The sequence below is a fragment of the Panthera tigris genome, chromosome D1 (genome assembly GCF_018350195.1).
Source record: "Panthera tigris isolate Pti1 chromosome D1, P.tigris_Pti1_mat1.1, whole genome shotgun sequence".
In the NCBI taxonomy this organism is placed as follows: Eukaryota; Metazoa; Chordata; class Mammalia; order Carnivora; family Felidae; genus Panthera; species Panthera tigris.
The window spans coordinates 17,379,045-17,399,696 of record NC_056669.1 but is presented as its reverse complement, the minus strand read 5'-3'; the positions used below and the strand labels follow the sequence as shown (position 1 = coordinate 17,399,696).

General features: G+C 49.4%; 2 long non-coding RNA genes across 6 annotated transcripts in view; one reads left to right on the top strand and one right to left on the bottom strand.

The window, feature by feature from the left end:
- Nucleotides 1-18,200, bottom strand: part of LOC122231293 — a 41,107-nt gene extending 22,907 nt beyond the window's left edge. For all 5 annotated transcript variants that reach the window (XR_006208483.1, XR_006208485.1, XR_006208484.1 and 2 more), the window contains exons 1-3: nucleotides 18,071-18,200; nucleotides 11,946-12,123; nucleotides 10,531-10,645 (exon numbers count right to left, since the gene is read on the bottom strand). This is a non-coding gene — a long non-coding RNA (uncharacterized LOC122231293). The remainder of the gene's footprint in view (nucleotides 1-10,530; nucleotides 10,646-11,945; nucleotides 12,124-18,070) is intronic.
- On the top strand, nucleotides 5,338-6,313 carry LOC122231294. The gene is made up of 2 exons (XR_006208486.1): nucleotides 5,338-5,781; nucleotides 6,095-6,313. It is a non-coding gene; the product is annotated as an uncharacterized LOC122231294 (long non-coding RNA).
- Nucleotides 18,201-20,652: the final 2,452 nt, after the last annotated feature.

The following is a 20,652-nucleotide window of genomic DNA, read 5'->3' as shown; positions in this document are numbered from 1 at the left end:
GTAGAGAAGGAACTTGGGAGCTGAAACAGAGCCCTGGACAGTAGGGCTGTCCCCAGGGAAACCAGGTCCTACCCAGCAGGTGCACCTATGATCTTTGGGTTGCCAGCTCCTGCCTCTCAACTCTTCTCTTGGCCCTTCTCTAAGTTCTGGGACAGTAAAACACTAGTGCATTGGGCAGATAGAGCCAGACACTCTGCCTGACTCCCTGTGGCCTGATTCTCATACACTGACTCTGAGGGGGCTGGTGCTCGCAGATTGTCCATCATGCAGACGAACTTGGTGTTTATGTTGATTGGCGAGTGATTTGCAGCTAAGCTGTTGATCAACCACAGCCTATGCAACTAGGGTGCAGCTACCTCTCCACAAAGATCCGCCAAGATCCTGTTCTAAGAGGCCAGCCTAGGCAGCTTGAGGGGAATTGGTGATGGCGATGTGAGGACAGGCTTGAACTCCCTCTCATCCACAACCTTCGCCGACCTCATTGCCCTCGATTGAAACTTCCTCTGGCCCTCTCGCATTTCCCCCACCCTCCCCGACCGCAGACCAGCTACTTTTTCCTGAGGCCACCCTTGCTCGAGGACATCAGCTGCTAGGTGTCTTGGGCATCTCACCTCACCCCCGCAGCCCCAGTGTCCCCAGTTTTTGATAGGCAGCTAGCAGATCTCTCAGTGGGAAGATGGGCGATGTCTGAGAAAGTACCACACGGTCGACGGGGCACTAGGGCTGCTCAAATTGGCTCACGAGGGTCGACTGTTAAACTTCCAGTGATTTTGCAAGCTGGTTGATAAACACAGCCATTATTAAAAATTAAATTATATAAACTTACAATTAAATAAGCTATATTAAATGCAAAGGTAATAAATACTCAAAACTCATTACTAGCTCCTAATTATTTTACTCCATTTTACTATTATCTTTACGCTTGAGGTTATTTACATCAACTGTATCTGTATGTTGGAAATATTATATAATGGCTCATGGCTAAGAATCCCTTTCCAAGTCCACATTCAGTAATGTCACCTTGGTAGCTTGAAATCGGCCAGGGTGGGAGTATTCACGAGATGGAAATTGGCAAATGCTTTAAGTCAGGACTTCCTTTGATGGTTTGTTGTTTGTTTAGACTTAAACAGTGATGGGGAAAATCTTAATAATGCAGATTTAACTTACAAGTGTTTTGGGTGTGTAGCTATTACATTGTAAATGGCACAAGAAATCGAGGAAATATTCTCGCAGTAATTGAAGACTAGTAATCAGATGCGGCAAAGATGTCATTCACATCATTGACGAACAGAAGGAAGTCCCAAGGAACATCTTTGCTGGTTCACTTTCTTCTTACCCATTAATGTAAATACAAATATCAACCAACATTCATGTGGGAACTACACTCATTTGTCAATTGCAACCATACATTGGTTACAGATACAAGTTCTCCAAAAATCAACAGGAGCATTTTGTGAGAACCAATTGGTTATAGAATTTACAGTAAAGGCTATTGTGTATTTTATTAGTATTTGTTTTAAAGTTTTATTTATTTTTGAGGGAGAGAGAGAGAGAGAGAAAACACAGGCAGGGAAGGGGGAGAGAGAGAGGGAGACAGAATCGGAAGCGGGCTCCAGGCTTTGAGCTGTCAGTGCAGAGCCTGACACGGGGCTCAAACTCATGAACTGTAAGATCATGACCTGAGTTGAAGTCAGAAGTATAACCAACTGAGCCACCCAGGCAGCCCTAGTATTTGTAAAATATATGCAACATATTTTTTTATCAGTAAAATTACACACATATCATAAAATTACACACTTTTTTTTCCTGGAGAGCCAATTGTCAAACATTCACCAGCACACCACTGACTATACTTATGGAAGAGACCACTATCCCTTTCCTTTTTGTCCCCCACCTGGCTCTAGGACTTGAATGGTATCATCAGCCCTTAATGCTGCTCCAGATGTTGGGGAAGAGAATAGAACTTGACCTTCTCATCATTCTCCCCAGCTCCATTCATAAAAAGACTCTTCCTAGTTGTGCTAGGGATATCCGGGATGGGGGGGGGGGGTTGGGAGGGGACCCTAAGGACACCTTAGGGCATGTCCCTGGGCACAGAGAAGGACTCAAGACCGGAAAACACGTACTCTCCTCTGGGGGGCATCTCCGCCTGACTCCATCTGGAACCTGACCACTGACACCACGTTGGGCAGGGCCACCACCATCTCTGGTCTGGATTTTGGCAAGAGCTTCCTAACTGGTCTTCCTGCTTCTATCCTTGACCCTCTCCTCCCCCCGCCCCTACAAAAAGGGGTCAAGAGATTGCCAAAGAGATCCCTTTAAAACCCAAAGCAGATCATGTCCTCCTCTGCCGGAAGCCCTGCTATGGCTTCCCTTTCAAATCTTTCCGATGGCCCTGCACCATCCTGCCTCTGTGATGTCATCCCCATCGCCTGCCCCTCTGCCCTCTTCACCTTCACTGTGCCAGCCACACTGACCTCATTCCAATTCCTTGTGCCCACCAGGCATCTCCCCCCTTAGGGCCTTTGTACTGGCTGTTCCCTGCCTGGAGTGCTCTTCCTCCAAATACCTGCTTGGTTGACCCCTTTGCCTCCTTCAGTACCTCCCACATCTCACTCCCACTGCGACCCTCCTTGGTCACCTGCTCAGCACAACACCTGTCCCCCACCTCGCTACACCCGGTCCCCCTTACCCTAGTCAATCTTTAATTTTTTCCTCCTATCTCTCCCCTTGCAATATATTATCTAAGTTCCTTATTACATCTGCAATGGGAACTGTGTGTCCTGAGGGCAGGGATCTTGGTCCGTTTCATTCACTGATATACTCATACTCCAAAAACAGCACCTCTACAAGGCAGGTATCAGTGAATATTTTTGGAGAAATGCTTTAGGAGAGAAAGGGTAGTTTCTGAGGAAGAGTCTGTGCAAGAGAGCAGAAAACCCTTCCTTCCTTCCTTCTTTCCTTCCTTCCTTTTTTTTTTTTTTTTAATTTTAATAACACTTCCTTTCTTGATGGATGCCAGGATGGGAGGTCCCGGCCTGCCTCGGCCCAGCCTGGCTTTGTAGCTCATCTTCCCGTTCAGAGCCCGTCCAGGGCTCTGTGTGAGTCAGGATTCTCCAGAGAAACGACCAATAGGTGAAGATATAGATACATCGAAATGGAAAGAGAATTACGCCAAGGAGCTGGCCCACGTGATTATGGAGGCTGACAAGTCCCAAGATCAGGAGTGGGCCAGCTGGTGCCTCGGGGAAGCTGGTGGCGCCTTTTGGCTAGGGCTTCAGGCCCAGGAGGAGCCGATGTTTCCATTCAGATGGTAAATCCTCTCCACACATCCTCACAGACACACCCAGGATAATGTTCCACTAACTGTCTGGGCACCGCACACATGGCCCAGTCAAGTTGGCACATAGGATTGGCTCCGCGGGCCCTTTATCCGCCCCAGCCCTCACAGAGGGGAGGGAGAGCAGGACACGGGAGCCTCAGCGACAGGCCACCTTCTACCAAGCGGGCAGTGCCGCCAGTGGTGGGGCCCGTTAGCACCACTGTTTCTCTTCTCCTGCTCTCCAGGCACCGAGAACCCGGGTGACGAGGAGACGAAAGATGGCTTAGAGCAACCTTCGTGGCCTTGGCCTCGCCTCCGTGTTCGTACCTGTAACATGGACTTCATATCTCACAGCCGCGGGGCTTACGTGAGCAAATGCTTTGCCAAATATAAAGCATTTTGTGGGCCCAAGGTATGTGTCTTGCGGACTTTCTGCTCCCACTCGACTCTGGCAAATTCCTATCCCTGCCAAGGGAGGGGTTAAGCCTGCCTGCTTTATTTATTCAGTTCTCTTGTCCTAGGAGGAGCAACGAGGAGCGAGGCGTAAATAGAGCAGGTCCTTGAAAATAGCAGCAGTAACAACACATACATTTGAGAAGCTGGGCCGAGAACGGATGCTTGCTCCATCCCGAGCCCCTGGAGAGAATCATCAGATCGTTGGATTTCCCCACCCCTGTGGTGTTGCCCATGGGGAGGGACTCAACGTGGCAGATAGATATGATATCAGAGCGCTTCCTGTCTGGGGGCTGTGGAAGAACAGGTCTGTCGCAGGTGAGTTGTGTGCAGGCATACCTGGAGGCAAGGGGGTCAGTGGGGGACCCTAGCTCCTATCTGTCCAAAGCAGGCATATTCCCACTGGTGTTTCCCCACGGCCATTAGCATATCTCTTTCCCCCAGCCCTGTGCGGTTGGGAATGAGAAAACAGAAGGTACTTTCCTTTCTAGGTCTCCTTTCTGACTCCTCCATCCAGGCACTGGCTGAGCCAAAGTTCAGGTAGAAACTTGTCCGGCTGGATTGCCAAGATTGCCAAGGCCATCTGCTGTCAAGGTGTGACAGCTGTTTGACAAGATGGAGGATGGATGCCTCCGTCATGATCGTGGGTGCCAAGGGGCACGGGGCGTTTCGGCGCAGGGGCCTATCAGGGAGACGTGTGACCGAGGGGAAGCTTGCGCTGGGGTGTGATGAAGTAAATATCTAGGAGACAGGAAGGCAGGCAGTCTCTGTCGTCCGGACCCTGCAGAGAGCAGAGAGCGTAGGCTCACCTCACCCTTGTCCCCTGGGAGCGTAACACCCCAGTGCCCCGTCCTTAACTACTCTGTTCCGGGGCTTCAGGTAGGGAGTGGATATGAAGCCGTTTGCTTCCGTGACATAGTCACAGTGGGGCTCGTTCATTTATTCGTTCACGTACTTAATATATATTTACCGAGAGCCTATTCTGCGCCTGGATGCTGGCACTGTTTCAGACGTGGGAATCCAAACCCTTTCGTCATAGAGCTTACGGTCTGGTTAGGGGACAACTGCATACATGTAAGTGTAAAGAGGAAAACTGGATGGATATGGGTCCGGGCCTTGAATAGGTCATTAAGTGGCTGTGTGACCTTGGGCAAGCTACTCAACGGCTCTGAACCTCAGTCTTCTCGTCTTTAAAGTCCAGACGATAAAAACACTGATTGCATATCGTTGAGAAGATCACCTGAAAGAACATGGATGGAGGACACAATAGAGTATTGGCCCGTGGTTGATGTACCCACGTGTGCATTATGACATCATGGTGACCCAATCTAAGGCTGGTCACAATTTATCCCAAGGCCCTGGGTGCTGTTTCACAATGAATCTTTTGGCCTGGTTTTGTCTTTTTTTTTTTTTTTTTAAGTTTTTATTTTAATTCCACTTAGTTAACATACAGTGCTGTGTTAGTTTCAGGTGGCCTGGTTTCATCTTAATTCTATAACCGTTAAAGCTATGCGATTAAGCATGAGGACACCCACCCACACACACACACCCACACACACACACACAAGCCATGCCAGGTCATGATTATCCCCGCTGGGTTGGGACCAAGAGAACCCAAACTTCATATTTTGCCAAAAGCTTTTACCTCTTCTCAGCCAGTTCTTTTCCACAGCAGAAGCCAAAGAGCCAAATGGCACAGTCTGAGTTTGCCAGCCACTGGCCAAGGCTCTGGCTGCTGGCACCCTGCTCTGCGGCCCATTGTGAGATCGCATCGGCTCCGCCTGGCATGGAAAAGGGGAGCTGGCGCTGCCCGGCCTGTAGGTGGGAGAGGAAGCAGGGGACGCTGGTTCTTGGCAGGCAAACCTGTTGCCGCTAAAACTTGGCACGTCTGGGTGGCTTTAGCAGTCCAGACAGAGAATTAGCACACAGCAACGCCAGTCTGGCTCCTTGGTACTGCCCATGGAAAGAGATTTCTTCCTTGGCAGGGAGCTTGGTACATCGCAGAGGTAAATTTATGCAAAGGGGGATAAAGAGAATCCCAGCAGTTCTATGCCCCCCATCATCTAGGGAGGTTCTATACGGTGCTTTTTGCCAAACGTGTGGGAAACCTACATTTTCTGAGGTTTTCCAGCAGGCGTAACGAATGCCACTTCTGAGTTCTTGGAAATTGATTACGCTGGTGATGTCTCGAGGATTTCTCCTGTCTGCTCTGGGAGCGGGGTCTCCTACTGTCCCTTGATGGGGTGTGCAAGGACTCTGCCTTCCTTGGCCAGGAGGCAGATTGCTTAGCTGGACTCCTTTCTCTCCACCTGCTGACAGATGGTGCTGGGAGACCAGCATTCCAAGATCAGCACCGCCTTTCACCAGCCACGGGATGTGGACAAGGCGTTTAGCTTCCTCGGGGCTCAGTTGCCATCGGCCCCATCTATCAATGTGAAGACTGAGGCAGTGATACGGGTGAAAGCAAACTGTACACAGATACACCTCGAACACACGCAAGACATCGGATTGTGCTCTCCACAAACAGCCTTTTCACCAGACTGGCCTCCTGTGATGTTTTCTCATTCCGCCTTATTAAAAAGCTGCTTACTCGGGTAAAACCCTCAAGAGAAGCAAGGTACCCACCCCAAGAGATCCCCACACCCCCCTCCCCCCCGGGCCCGTCTGTCTTGATCCATAGATTTCTCTGCACACGGATGCTCTCAGCCTCCTCCCAAGCCTGTCCCTGGGCAGGCACAGACTTGAGCAGGGGAAGGGAGAGCCAGAACGACTACAGAAACCAAAGATTAGGGATTCTGTTTCTATTCCTTTCTGGGTTTCCTGTTCTGAGATGGGCGAAGCAACGTGATTTATTTTTGACAAACGTATCTGCATTATGAATTATATTGGGGATGGAATTGTTACATTAAATCAAAGTTAATTTTCGACTTCTGTTCAGGGCGCCATAAATAATCAACTCCAGGGTAAGGTTATGGACTGAAGTCACCCAAATTATGCTAACGAGGTTGATTAAACTTTTGAATTCTAAGTTTCCGTAAGAATAACAATCAGTTAGCATTTACATTTCTGCCATGCCCTAGGATTTGCAGCTTTTTCTGAAGCTGCTATTAAATATAAATAATACCATTTTTTAAAGCCAAGTTGAGCCCTATGGGGCATATTTGATTCTGTTTCCTGGTGCTCGGCTCCTGCAGATGCGGTGGGGGCTTAGGCTGGAGTCTGAGGCGAGCAGAGGAAGTGGGGAGGGTGGGACAGAGGTGCCACAGGACTGTGCATTTGCATTTGCCTTGGAAGTACAAAGGGATTTTCAAGTTCTATCAGAGACAATAATTCAATTTTGCATCGGTCCATTTGGTGAGGAATGCCGGGAAGCTTTTGCCGAAAGTAGCCTTTAGAAATGCCACTCCCAGGAAACACTGGTTTCTGAGGTTTTGCACTTAGGATGAGGTACCATTTCTTAGCCTTTTCTGCTGGCATGCTGTGGGTCTGTGGGCCCATTGCATGAACTTTCTGGGCTCTGTGGTCCCTCTACAGGCTCCGGGGACCTTTTACAGGAGGCTGCTGGATTCCCTAGGGTAGCTCAAGAATGAGCAAAAGGGCCCAGTTGATTTCCAGCCTCACGTTTGGCCACCTGTTAGGAAAGCCTGCCCCAGGGATGCTCATCTCCTGACGTCTGCTTGAGGCCCAGGCAGCTGCTGTCGTAATGACAGGTCGGCTCAGAGGTTAGGCGGCTGGCTGAGTGGCTATTGTTTATCCCAGTTTCAATTTCATTGTCATGACAACCCACACAAGTCATTGTCCCAGCCGATGCCTCTGCGTGAAGGCGCGTCTGGGCTTACCCTGCCTGAAGGCGGAGGACCCATCTCTACACTTACGGGGCTGCTCCTTTCTTTGCTCCGCGTGTTCGGGGTGATCCTATTTTCTCCACCACTTACCTAGAAATCGTTTTTGAAAAGTGTCTCATTTCAACTGAATTTGGCCCGGAATGACTGGGGATGTTGCTGGGCCAGCGTTCGCTCTCCCGAGTCAGCGTTCTTGCAGGCTGTTTGGCTCCTGCGGGGTCCCCCCCACAGCTGTGGCCACTGGCGGTAGAGGGGCCATGGCCGTGGCCGTGGGTGCGAAATATGCCTGCTTCACGTTCATACCATTGGAGAGAAGGCCTCCCGAAAGTTCTGCTCCCATAACTCAGGGTGATGCGTCTCAGACTTGAAAACTGCCTTCGAGTGTCTTCCCAACTACGGGTTGCCCCTCCTAGGAAATTTCAAGAGACAGATGGCTGGTGTTTCTGTTTTGCTCTATTGCTTTGAGAAATCCTGGAGTCTGTGTGGGGCTGTTGAGATGCAAGCTCTGGATGTCAACATCGGCGAGCCTTGAAAGAATTGCCCTGGCAAAATGGGACACGTGTCTATTGAATTTCTCTTTGGGGCCTTCCCGTACTTTATGATTCTGAAAGCATACGTTCCTTTGATTTAGGGAAGGGGCCTGAAGAGGGGCTCTTCTCCCTGTTGGCTCGCTGATGATCAGTGGGGAGGAGGCTTTGGCCGGGTTTGCCCATGGCTGAGGGTTACCAGGCAGGCAGGCTTGTACTGGGAAGTCTTGTAACTTCCCCTATAGCTAGAGGACCACCTGTTGTGACCAAATTGATGGCTTATTTGCCTGAGTATAATGGTTCGGGGTATACACAACACACACACACACACACACACACACACACACATATATATATTTTAAAGATATTGTCAATTGCTTTGCCCGAAAGAGAGAGGCAGTGAGGGACTGGGTTGCTAATTAAAAGTCTCCCAATCAAAGAAGGCTGTTATAGAGACAAGTGGATCCCGTGCTGTGGGAAACAGGGAAATGCTGAGGTTAGGCACCTCTCTCGTGGTGGGGATGGGACAGGACTGAGCTGGGTGGTGGGAGAGGGCAGAAGGCAGGCAGGGGAGTGGGGGACCAGGAGCCGAGCTAAGCAAATCTGGGGCCTGGGGAGAGGAACCCTTTTAGAAGGTGGTCAGGTAGGGGGCCCAGGCCGACATGGCTGGTCAAGCCAGGAGCCAGGAATCTTAACCGATTTCACCTTCACGCACTCCCCGGATCTTTTAGAGTACTTACTCTGTGCCGGGCACTATTCTGGGTCCTCATGAGTGAGTGGTGAGTGAAACAGACATAAATTCCAACTCAACAGAGCTCCATTTTCTGGTTGGGGAGCCCAATAATAAGCAGATCATTTAAGCACCAAGTGCATCAGATGGTAAATAAGGTCTACACTAGGGGAGGGGCATAGGGAGTGTGGGGTGTTGTAATTTATTTATTTATTTATTTATTTTTAATTTTTTTTTAACGTTTATTTATTTTTGAGACAGAGAGAGACAGAGCATGAACGGGGGAGGGTCAGAGAGAGGGAGACACAGAATCTGAAACAGGCTCCAGGCTCTGAGCCGTCAGCACAGAGCCCGACGCGGGGCTCGAACTCACGGAACGTGAGATCATGACCTGAGCCGAAGTCGGACGCTTAACCGACTGAGCCACCCAGGGGCCCCGAAGGGTGTTGTCATTTAAAATAGGGTGGTCAGGGCAGGCCCTTCTGAGAAGATGATGCTTCAGTAGAGAACTGCAGGAGAGAGCCAGAGCCCTGGGGATATCTGGGAGAGGCAGACCCAGACAGAGAGAACACCAAGCATGTACCCGCAGGCCTGGTGAGCCAGGGAAATAGGGAGAAGGCCTGCTTGGCCAGAACGGGGCCACAAAGTGGGGGGAACCATAGAGGATGCTGTCTGAGAACTAACAGGCAACCACAACACCCTGGGCTTTGCAGCCACTGCAAGGGAGGTTTGACAGAGGAGAGCTCTTACAGGATCCTTCTGGGTACTGCGTTCAGAACACATTGAATTGAGATTAGGTCCTCACTCTGTCCTTGTCCCCGGACTGGAGAAGGTCTATATGATTGCCAGATTATCTGTACCCTTCTAGGATTGGAACATTTCTAGGAAAACATTGAAAAGAACATGCCCCATGTTTGTACCAATGAGGGAGGAGGCTGACTTGGCTCAATCTAGGTATGACTCCGGCCTCAATCTTCTACCCTGGCTTTAGGGGCACCCGCCATGGCCAGCTCTGATACCCAGGCTCCTGCCCTGGTCAAATTCTCCCAAGTCGCGCAGCCTCGCTTTGTGCCTTGGGGCTCCATGGCCACCTCCTTCCCCTGGCGGTGTGTCCACTCTGCCACATGGGCACTGCTGCTGGGCACAGAGGCTTAGATCACACCTCCCTCTTCTGAACTGGAAGAATCCATGCAACACCACTGTGACTAACTCAGATCGGTTTGAGGTCCAGGGCCCCCAGCCCTCTGACCTTAGACTGACTTCCATGGCCCAGCCAAGACTGGCTTGGAGCAGCCCAACCCCAGCGGTTAACAGTACCGATCGTCTCCCAGGTTTCCTTGGGAGTTTTAACCCAAGAATCCCCAGACTTGCCTATCAGATCTGAGTGCTCATTGTTTCTTCCATGGTCCAGAAAACAAGGCGTGTTGGTGCCATGCCCCAGGGTCATGGCCGCCTGTCCAGCCTCCTGTTCCATAAGAGGAAGGACAGGTCAGCCACAGGAGCCGGAACCTGTCTATCCTCATGGGGGGCTCAGGAGGTTAGCCTTGCGGGTGTCAGTGCCATGAGAGGCTGGGCCCATACGACCCAGGGTCCCGCTCTAACATTTAAAGTATCTGTGTGATGTCGCTCGTTGGTATCCGGCGAAAGGGAACTCACCCTCTTGCCCGCCAAGGATGGGTCCAGGGGTGTACTTGGGGACGCTTCTAACTGAATTTCTTCCACACCACTGACAACAAGGCTTTGTGAGTTCCCGACTGAAGACAGATCTGAGCTGGCAGAATCAAAGGAAGTGGGTTTAGGAAAGGATCCAAATTACACTGACGGAGATCCCGCTGCTCTTCCGAGCAGTCCAATACCCCCTTTTGATTGAACAGGCTTGTTATTAAAAATGCATTTAAAAAAAGGAAATCGAAAGCAAATCCCTTCAAATAAGATTTCAGCCTTGTCTCAAATCCAGGGGTTTCTTTGGAGGTACTACCTTCTCACGCTCTGTACGGAGCTGTGCTGGGAAGATCATAGCCCCCAGTCCCCCGAGGGCGATGACTCAGGAAGGCAGCTATCAGTCTGGTTCCCTGAGATGGGTGTGCAGGGTCCCTTCCTTAGTTATTTTCTGGGCTACTTACATAGGGGAGGTGGTCACTTAGACTGCGTTGAAGGTTGGTCCACCAAAATTCCCATTTCCCTGAGGGCTGAACCTCCCGCTGACGTGGAGCCTGGGACTCAGTAGTAAGTTCCTATTCACCCGCCTCAGACCTCAACCCACCCCCCTCTGGACCACTTTCACTAGGAAGCTCTTCCTTCCCGTAGTAGGGAAAACCCCCCACCTGCTTCCATATGACCTGGATTCACCCTTAATCTGCTACCCCCTGCAAGAAAGAGAAGGGGCCAGGGGGCCTGGGGGGCTTAGTCGGTTAAGCCTCTGACTCCTGATTTCTGCTCAGGTCATGATCCCAGGGTCACGGGATCAAGCCCCGCTTTGGGCACCACGCTGGGTGTGGAGGCTGCTTGGGATTCTCTCTCCTTCCCCCTCTCTTTCTGCCCCTCCCCACCCCTCAGGCACTCTCTGTCTCTGTCTCTCAACATAAGTCAATAAACATTTATGAACAAAAAGACAACAACAACAAGAGAGAAGGAGCCGGAGAGGTGTGCCAGCCAGGACAGTGTTAACTTTAATCCTACTTAATTCCAATTCCATGATGAAAGGCTCACTTTGAGACTTGATTGAGGTGAGTTTAGGTCAAATAAGAGAAGGTTTCATTCAGCCCCACAGCCATTTATTCGTCAAGCATTCAGAGCCAGGCACAGAGCTTGGGGCTGAGGGTCAGAGGTACAATACGTGGTCCCTGCCCTTTAGGGAGACAAACAGAAACAAATCGGAAGTGGCGACAATACGTGCAACCCGTTCTGAAGTCAGTGTGTGTCCAGCACCGGAGAGAACACACGAGGGGCCGCTGTAATGCCAGCGGAGGGGACACAGGGGGCCAGGGGATCACTGAAGAAACAGACTCCCGCCTTGGGTTTCAAAGGCCTGAGTAATAAACTCAGGGAAACAGAATTATGAAACTCATTACCTCCCAGAGAGATCAGTAGCAGGAACCGTAATGGATCGCGATAGGATGGGAGAAATGCACGTGGTTGTCACAGGAGGAAGCCTGCGCTGGACACCTGGAGGGGAGGGGCCGAGCCCCCGTTGCACCGGAAGGAATACTTGGCGAGACGCTCAGCGGCCCGGTGCCTTCACTTCCTCATCTGAAAAATGGGAAATAAAATAGCAATGCGTGTCCTGCCTGCCTCAGGGGGATGCTGGGAGCATCCGAAGTACCAGAGCATATGAACATGACAAAAAATGGTCAAGTGCAAGGCAAACATAAGGGTATTTTTAAGCATTTTATTTGGAAAGAATTTCAAACTCACAAAAGGTGCAAAACTAAAAATAGCGCAAAGAACAGCCACACACACTTCGCCCAGATTTACCGTATTATTTACAGTTTACTTTGTTCTAAGAACAGTGTACTTTCTCTCTCTCTTTATATATATATATATATATATATATATATATATATATGTATGTATATATATCATGCACACATAGTTTTATATGTATATATGTCATACATATTTTTTTTCTGAACCATTTGTGATTTGTGGTAAGTTACATGCATTATGGCTCTGTACCCCTAAACATTTCAGTATATGTTTCCTGAAGCTAGGGGTACTCTCTTACATGCCACAGTGTGCTTACCAACTTGATAGATGGGCATTATCTGGTCCATCACCCAGATTAGAATTTTTTTTTTTTTTTTTTTTTTTTTTTTTTGCTTGATCTATTAATAGCATTTCCCCTCCAGGACAGGTTCCAGGGGAGGCTCAGATATTGTGTTTGGTTGTCACGTCCCTTTCACTTCCTTTAATCTGAAACCTTTCCACAGCCCTTCTTTGCCTTGTGGGATATTGGCAGTTTTGAAGAATACAGTGCCCCCATTTTTGATTTTTATTTATTATCATTTATTTTTTGAGAGAGCACACGTGGGCGAGGGGCAGAGGGGCGGGGACAGAGGATCTGAAGCCGGCTCTGCGCTGACAGGCTGACGGCAACGAACCCAACCCCGTATGGGGTCCAAACTCACAACCTGCGGGATCATGACCCGAGCTGAAGTTGAACGCTCAACCCACTGAGAGGCCCGGGTGCCCCGCCCCCATTTTAAAAATAGGCTGTTTCTCATTCTGTGTTTGTGTGCCAGTTTGATTAGGCTGGGGTTGTGCATACTTGGGAACAAATCAACGTAGGCGATGCTGCATGTTTCTTGGGGTATCCCATCTGGAGGCACATAACAGCCATTTGTTCCTCACAGGTGATCTTAGTTTTGATCATCCAGTCATGTGTTGCCTGATTTCTCCACTATTAATTACCATCATTTCCCCCCACCTTTGCAGCTAGTAAGCAGTCTGGGAAGAGAAGACCATTTCTTGTCAGAATTTTCTCCTAGATTTAATATCTACTAATGATTCTTGACCGACTCAATCCATCTTTACCAATGGTTGTAAAATGCTAATCGCCCAGCTCTAATGTTCTCTCTACATTTATGTGTTTGTCCTCAACATTCTACTGTAAGCGAGAGCTGATCCACTATTGTCTATCTATCTATCTATCTATCATCCGCCTATCTATCTATCATCATCATCTAAATAAATAAATATCTATTATTGATATGGACTCATAAATTTCCATTTTTTCGGTGGTTCATAATTCATTATTCTAGCCCATTATTTTGTTGTTGTCCAAATTGTCCAGTTGGGGCCAGTGGGAGCCCCAGCATGGTGGCTCCTCTGTTCTGTGACATACCCCATCATTTTTTATTGTTGTTTTTTCTTGAGCAATTCCTTACTTTGTGGCCTAAGATGTTCTAGGCTTGTCTTGTCCCCACTCTGCTCTAGTCCTAGAATCAGCCACTTCTCTGAGAAGTCCTGGCTCCTTTTAGAGGGAAAATGGTATTAGAGACCAAGATCTGGGGGCTGGGTGTGCTCATTGCTGCCGGGGTATCTTTGCTTCTTGGCCCTTTCAGTGGTTGAGCTAGGAAATATGTGCACGAATATACAAATACACACACAAATATGCATACACATATGCACCTGCCTGGATTATGCACATGCATGTAAACATTCATACACATGCACACATTTGTAAAATCACGAGGTCACACCAATACTTGAATTATAATTCAAGTCTCTTCACACAGGGTTCTTCTTGCCTTCCCACTTTTATATTTGTATAGCCTTTTTTCCTTAGTGAGAAGCCTGTAGTTCATTCCACTACAGTAAACTAATCTCTAAAGAACTTGGGATCTGTCTGTGCTTGTGCCCCTGCTCCCCTCCTCTGCCATCCCCAACACACACACATACTCTATCCTGCCCCAGGTTAAGGGTAAATAGTGAAAAACTATTTTCATAAGTTACTTGGATTAGTTCTTTCTCTCTTTCCTCCCCCTTCAGTGCAGCTATGATTCTCACCTGAAATATAATTAGGCTCACTGGTTTCGCTCTTTCCTTTCTTCCCATCTGTATGAATTTTAATTCATTTTTGGAATTTGTAGATTATTGACATGGTTACAAAAGTCAAAATTATTTTTATTTTATTATTCTCTTAATGTCTATTTATTCTTGAGAGAGAGAGAGAGAGTCAGAGCACAAGTGGGGGAGGGGCAGAGAGAGAGGGAGATACAGAATCCGAAGCAGGTTCCAGGCTTTAAGCCATCAGCACACGGGGCTCGAACTCATGTACCTGAGATCATGACCTGAGCCGAAGTCAGACGCTCAACTGACTGAGCCCCCAGGTGCCCCAAACTATTTTTTTAAAAAAGATACACTCGGGGAGCCTGGGGGCCTCGGTCGGTTAAGTGTCCAACTTCGGCTCAGGTCATGATCTCGTGGTCTGTGGGTTCGAGCCCCGCATCAGGCTCTGTCAGGCTCTATGCTGACCGCTCAGAACCTGGAGCCTGCTTCAGAGTCTGTGTCTCCCCCTCTCTCTCTCTCTCTACCCCTCCCTTGCTCTCTCTCTCTCTCTCGCTCTCAAAACTAAATAAACATTAAAAAAAAAATTTTTTTTTAAAGATACACTCAGAGAAGTACCACTTCTTCCCATAACGCTTCCACCCGATCTGTCTCAGTCTGCTCAGGCTGCTATAACAGAATACCATGGACCAGGGGGCTTAGAAACAATAGAACTTCATTTCTCGCAGTACTGGAGGCTGGAAGTCCAAGGTCAAGGCACCGATAGGTTTTGGTGTCTGGTGAGAGCCTGCTTACTAAGCTTCATAAGCTGTGGGTCCTTTTGGCTGTGTAGTCCCCTCCATGAGGGCTCCGCCCTGATTGCCTCATCACCTCCCAAAGGCCCCACCTCCCAATACCATCCCACTGGGGATTAGGTTTCAACATGTGAAGTCAACCTCTGAGTAGACACACATGTTCCATCTGTAGCCCCATTCCTTCCTACTTCTTGTAGATAACCAACCTCATTATTTTCTGGTTTATCTGCCCTGTGTTTCTTTTGGAATCCGAAGCTGATAGATACATACGTTTTCTTATTTTCCCTTCTTTCTCATACAAAAGATAGGATTAAGAGACAAACCTAGTCGACTCTTGGAGCATGGACACAGACATGTCGGATGGATGGGGGGCTAGAGGGAGCACTGGGAGGGATGACACCCAAAGGAAAGCAGATCACCCGAGAGAATGACAGGGGGCACTCAGAACGAACTCACCTCAGAAATCCTTGTGCCACTCAATCCGTGTGCCTTCCCTCGACTGAGTGATCAGATATATTATTCTTGTTTGCAAAGTCAGAGCTGCCATTGGGGTAAGAGCAAGGGGTGATTCATTGGAGCAGTGCCTGTTCTGGCCTGGGAAAGCCCTGCCATGGCCACCAGGGATGGGGGGCCATGGTGGAGGCCTTCCCCTGACTCTGTCCAGGGGAGTGGGATTGCTGCTTGACTAACTGGATAACATTTTAGGAACCAACTTTGTGTTACTCTTTGTGCTGTTTGTGTTACTCTCCGTGCACAGCTTTGTGCTGTGTTACTCTTTGTGGTACTCCCTTTTCACTTTGCAAGAGCGACGGTACCGAGTTTCGGCTTCCCCGGTGTTGGCAAAATCATGGGCCGCGTTCCTAGTCTCTGACTTACGGCTTCACGACAGTAACAGCGGACTTGGTGGTGGCAAGATACTAGCAATAGAATGGAGTCCTAGAAGTGATGCCTCAGGGAGGCTGCTGGCCCTGAGCCTTGGGTGGTAGGTGCAGAGAACAAGGCTAGAGTGGCCCTGTGCCCACCTGGGACTTCCCTGAAAAGTCTAAGACTATATATAGCCATGACTCCCTAAAAGACCAGCCTTCCCGACACCACGCGGCTGGGGGCTTGGAGCACTGAGATCAATGGGACCACCTGTTAACTTCCTGTGGCATTCTGGTTGCACTTGGAGGGAGAATCAACACCCGCCTAGTAACAGGTGCTCAGCTCAGGGCCTGTGGGCTTGGATTCCAGGGAGCCTGACGCCCTGAGCTAGGGAGGTAGGAAATGGGGTCCAAGGCTCCTACAGCCCTCCTCACGGAGAACTTCCCGGACCCCTGTAGGAACAGCACCCCTGTCACCATCCACCTTCTGACTCTGACTTAGTTTTCCTCCTAGCAGTTTTCACTCCCCTGTTTGCCTACGTCTCTCCCATTACGACCGAGCTCCAGGAAGGCAGGGATCTCTGTTCTGTTCACTGCTGATTGTCCGTGCCTAGAATGACACTGGGCACAGAACCAATATCTTGACAGACACTTGTTGGTTGAATACAACACTGCAGCAGCCAATGATGATGCCAATGACAAAAAAGGCCTAGATCCTTTTAGCAATGCTTTTTTTTTTAATATATGAAATATTTTGCTTAATTTAAATAATATCTTTAAAATTAAAATGTATTATTCTTTAAAAAAAATTAATTGTTAATTGTTTTAAAGGTAAAGAACGATTCCGAAAGATAAAATATAACATCATTGGTACACTATAGTATGGCCTAAATTGAGCCATTTGCAAATGTTTGGGTTTTATTAAAATTCACTTATTAATTACTAGAAAATTATTTACCTAAAATATTATTATTTTTTTATTGGACTGATTGTATATATATAGTTCAGTATAAGAACATTTTTACTCTCTGTTTCTTTTCTGTACTTTATTATTATTTGTTTCATTTCATGATTATTACTGCAAATAACTTTGTTGAATATAGAAAAGGTTTTTTAAAAAAAATCCACTCTGAGGGGCGCCTGAGTGGCTCAGCCGGTTAAGCGTCCGAATTCGGCTCAGGTCATGATCTCACGGTCCGTGAGTTCGAGCCCCGCGTCGGGCTCTGTGCTGACAGCTCGGAGCCTGGAACCCGCTTCTGATTCTGGGTCTCCCTCTCTCTCTGCCCCTCCCCTGCTCATGCTCTGTCTCTCAAAAATAAACAAACATTAAAAGAAAATTAAAAATCCACTCTCAGTGTGGAATGTGTTAGGGATGCCACTGAATATACCCACAGGAAACAAGTCCTTCTTCTGATGTCCCATCTCTGGGAACAAGGACCTATGTGATGGACAGGAGGGATGTGGGGGAACCTTCTAGGGGCGGTTGAGCCCTGCCATAAAGTGGGACAGCTGGGGTGAACATATCTCTTGGGTGAAAGTTACCCTAGGATCCTGTAGTTAAGATACAGGATCAGCTGCAGTAATGTTGTACCAAAATCCAAAATAATAGTGGCTCATACCAAATAGTTTCTTTCTCCTACCACGGGGCTGGTAGAGAAAGCCAGGCCCTTTTGATTTTGCTGCTCTGGCATCCCCAGCATTGCCCTTGGTGACGGTTAATCTTATGCGCCAACTTGACTGGGCCATGGGGTGCCCAAATATTTGGTCAAATGTTATTCTGAGTATTTCTGTGCTTTTAGGGGAGCTTAGCATTTACATTGGTAGAATGAGGAAAGCAGATTGTCTTCCTATTGTGGGTGGGCCTCATCCAATCAGCTGAACGCCCAACCAGGACCAAAGGGCTGACCTTCCCTGGAAGAGGAGGCACTTCCTATACCCCTCTTCACGTGGGCCAAAGTGCCCCCTGCCCTCCCCCCCCCCCCCGCCCCAGCTCTGCCTCAGAAGGGAGAAAGGGGAGGGCAGGGTATGTACCTTTTCTACCAGCCTTGATCCATAAGTTGCCTACGTTACTTTTACGCACATCCCTTTGGCCACGGTTTCGTTGTGTGGCCACATAAAGCTGAAAGGGAGGCTGGAATTCCGGCTGTTATGTTGTTCAGCTAAAAATTCTATTACCACAGAGGCGGAGGAAAATGAATATGTAGTGACGATTGGACTTAGAAAATTCTAGAACTGGAATTTTCCTCTTTCCTACCCCTGAAGATGGTAACCCAGCAGCAGTTAATTCATGGTCCTGGAAGGGGCCCGGATATCACATTCATCCTCGGGGAAACTGCTCCAACTGTTAGAATATCCTGCCTTGGGGCTAGGGAGGAAAAGAAGGGCTAAGAAATTTGTGCAGTCTCCTTTTTTGCCCGGCTGCACCCCCAGATGGGCATTTCCCCCTCTTTTTTTAAGCAATGTGGCTGTGCTCACTTAACTCAGCCGTCTTTCATGGATGAATTAAGGGGGACGAGAGTAAGCCTGTTTCCCAAACTTGCTGTAAGACCCACTCTGGGTGTTGGTAAAAAGTGCACGTACCGATCCATCCTGGAGATCCCGCTCTTTGGTCTGGGAAAGAACCCAGGAATCTGTAGGTTTAACAAACTGCCCATGTGATTTTTAATCAGGTAAAATGGGGAAACCCTGGGCTATTTCCCCCAGCTTATCTAGAGTCTGTCCAGAACATGGAGATTTACTGCAAAGATATTCAGGACAACATTCCAGGACAGGAGCTGCGGCTTAGGCAGGAAGACGAGGTGACGTGGGGGGGGGGGGTCCAGGGTGGTTCCCCAAGGCCCCCCAAAGGCCAGCACTTCTCTTCTTTCCAGACTCTACCACCAAAAGGACTCATCTGCCTTCTCTTCTGTGGCTTCTCACTTCTCCCTCCCATGCCCATGGCTTTATTCTTTCCTTGTCCATTGACACTGCGATCCTGCCTCGATTCACAAGACTGGGTCTAGCCCCGCTCGGGGATAGCACTGTGAAATGTGGCAAGGAGAAATCTCTGGGAGATTTCTAGCCACCTTTGCCTTTCCCCGAGAACATTTACAGATAGAACTGACACCTCCCAAGACAGGTACTTCCAACACCTCACCTTTCCATAGGACCTGGCAGTTTGCAAAGTACCTTCGTGCCCATCCTCAGCCATGGAGGCATCACCACTGCTGGGTCTCTGCACCACTCGAGCCTGTGACATTCAACTTGCCACACTGCTTGTCCTCCTGCTTCCGTGAAACCTGCCTCACGGCTTCCTCTTCCTCGCAAGCCTATGAGTGAATTACGAGGCCCACCGGGCACGAGTGGAAGAGTTAATAGAAGGGACGCTTAGTCAAAGACCCTTTTACTGCACTTAGGAAGTTGACATTATGGAGTCTCCCTAGCTGTTGAGGAGGGGCTCCGAGGATCAAGGGAGGACTTTTCCTCCAGGCCTGTCAGCATCAGGCTGCCCTTCACCCTTCACATCACCCTGGGGCAGGGGTGAGGGGTGCAGCGGGGAGCCAGGTCACAAGCCGGGGCCGCCTGGGCTCTGAGTCCCGCCCTCCCAGCCGCCGTTGAGGTTGGCAACATGTAGCAGCTGCTCCTTTCTGTAGGCGAGCAGGGTGATCCGTCCTTCCCAGCCCATTAACACAGCACATGCGGAGCAAGGTTAATGGAACCGGGATGGGGCTGGCAGGAGAGGGGGAGCCCCGTGGGGACCGTGCATCCCACCTCCTGTCGCTCAGCGTACTCTCCCCTCTTCCCCGCGCTGGGCCCATTCAAGGAATGTGTCCATCTGTGCACCTCTGCTTCCAAGAGACGGAGGGGAGGAGGGGCCGAGGGATGCAGAGGCGAGGGGCCGTCTTTCTCCCGTGCTCTTACCCACGGGGCCCGGAGGGAGGGCAGCCACCAGCTCAGTTAAGGGAGTCATTAGAAGAGAAAACCCGTTTTTATGCTCACAGACAGGTTGTGTGATTGCATTGTGGGTGCAGACAGAGGCAGGCTGCAAAGCTTGGTGCACTGGGGCCTCCCTGTGTGCCAGGCAAGGACCTAGAAGGGCACAAGAGAAAGAAGGGCCACCCCTGGGTGAGTGCCATTCCCATCAGCGTGCTCCCTGGCCCCACCATTTACTCCTAAGTGGAAGGAAATGGCTCCAAAAGGTGCAGATGAGTCTGAGATCCGCCAGCAAATCAGATGCAGATTAGGTTGGAGGGAGGAGGTGAGAAGGTACCCCATCTTCGGGGAGGCTACAAGGTCAGTGGGTACAAATTGCACAGATGAAAATGACCCACTTCATAACCTGAGATCTGGGTGCGTTTTCACACCCACTGATTTGAAAACCGGCCAAAGCTGCTCAGGTGACTTTCCTTCTGAGGAAGGAAGGAGAGAGACCTCGCTCTGTGGCTCGTTAGGCAACGGAGGTGCTGCGCTGCTCCCTGCGGGCCAGGCTTCAGAGGGGAGACCCTACCAGAGTCCCGCCCTCCTCCCGTCCCGGCCACGCTCCCTCTCCCACTGGGGGACATGTGCACAGTTCATGCACACAGACAGTCGGGACAACTTGTCATGGGACAACTTGTCACGGGACAGCGTGCTCA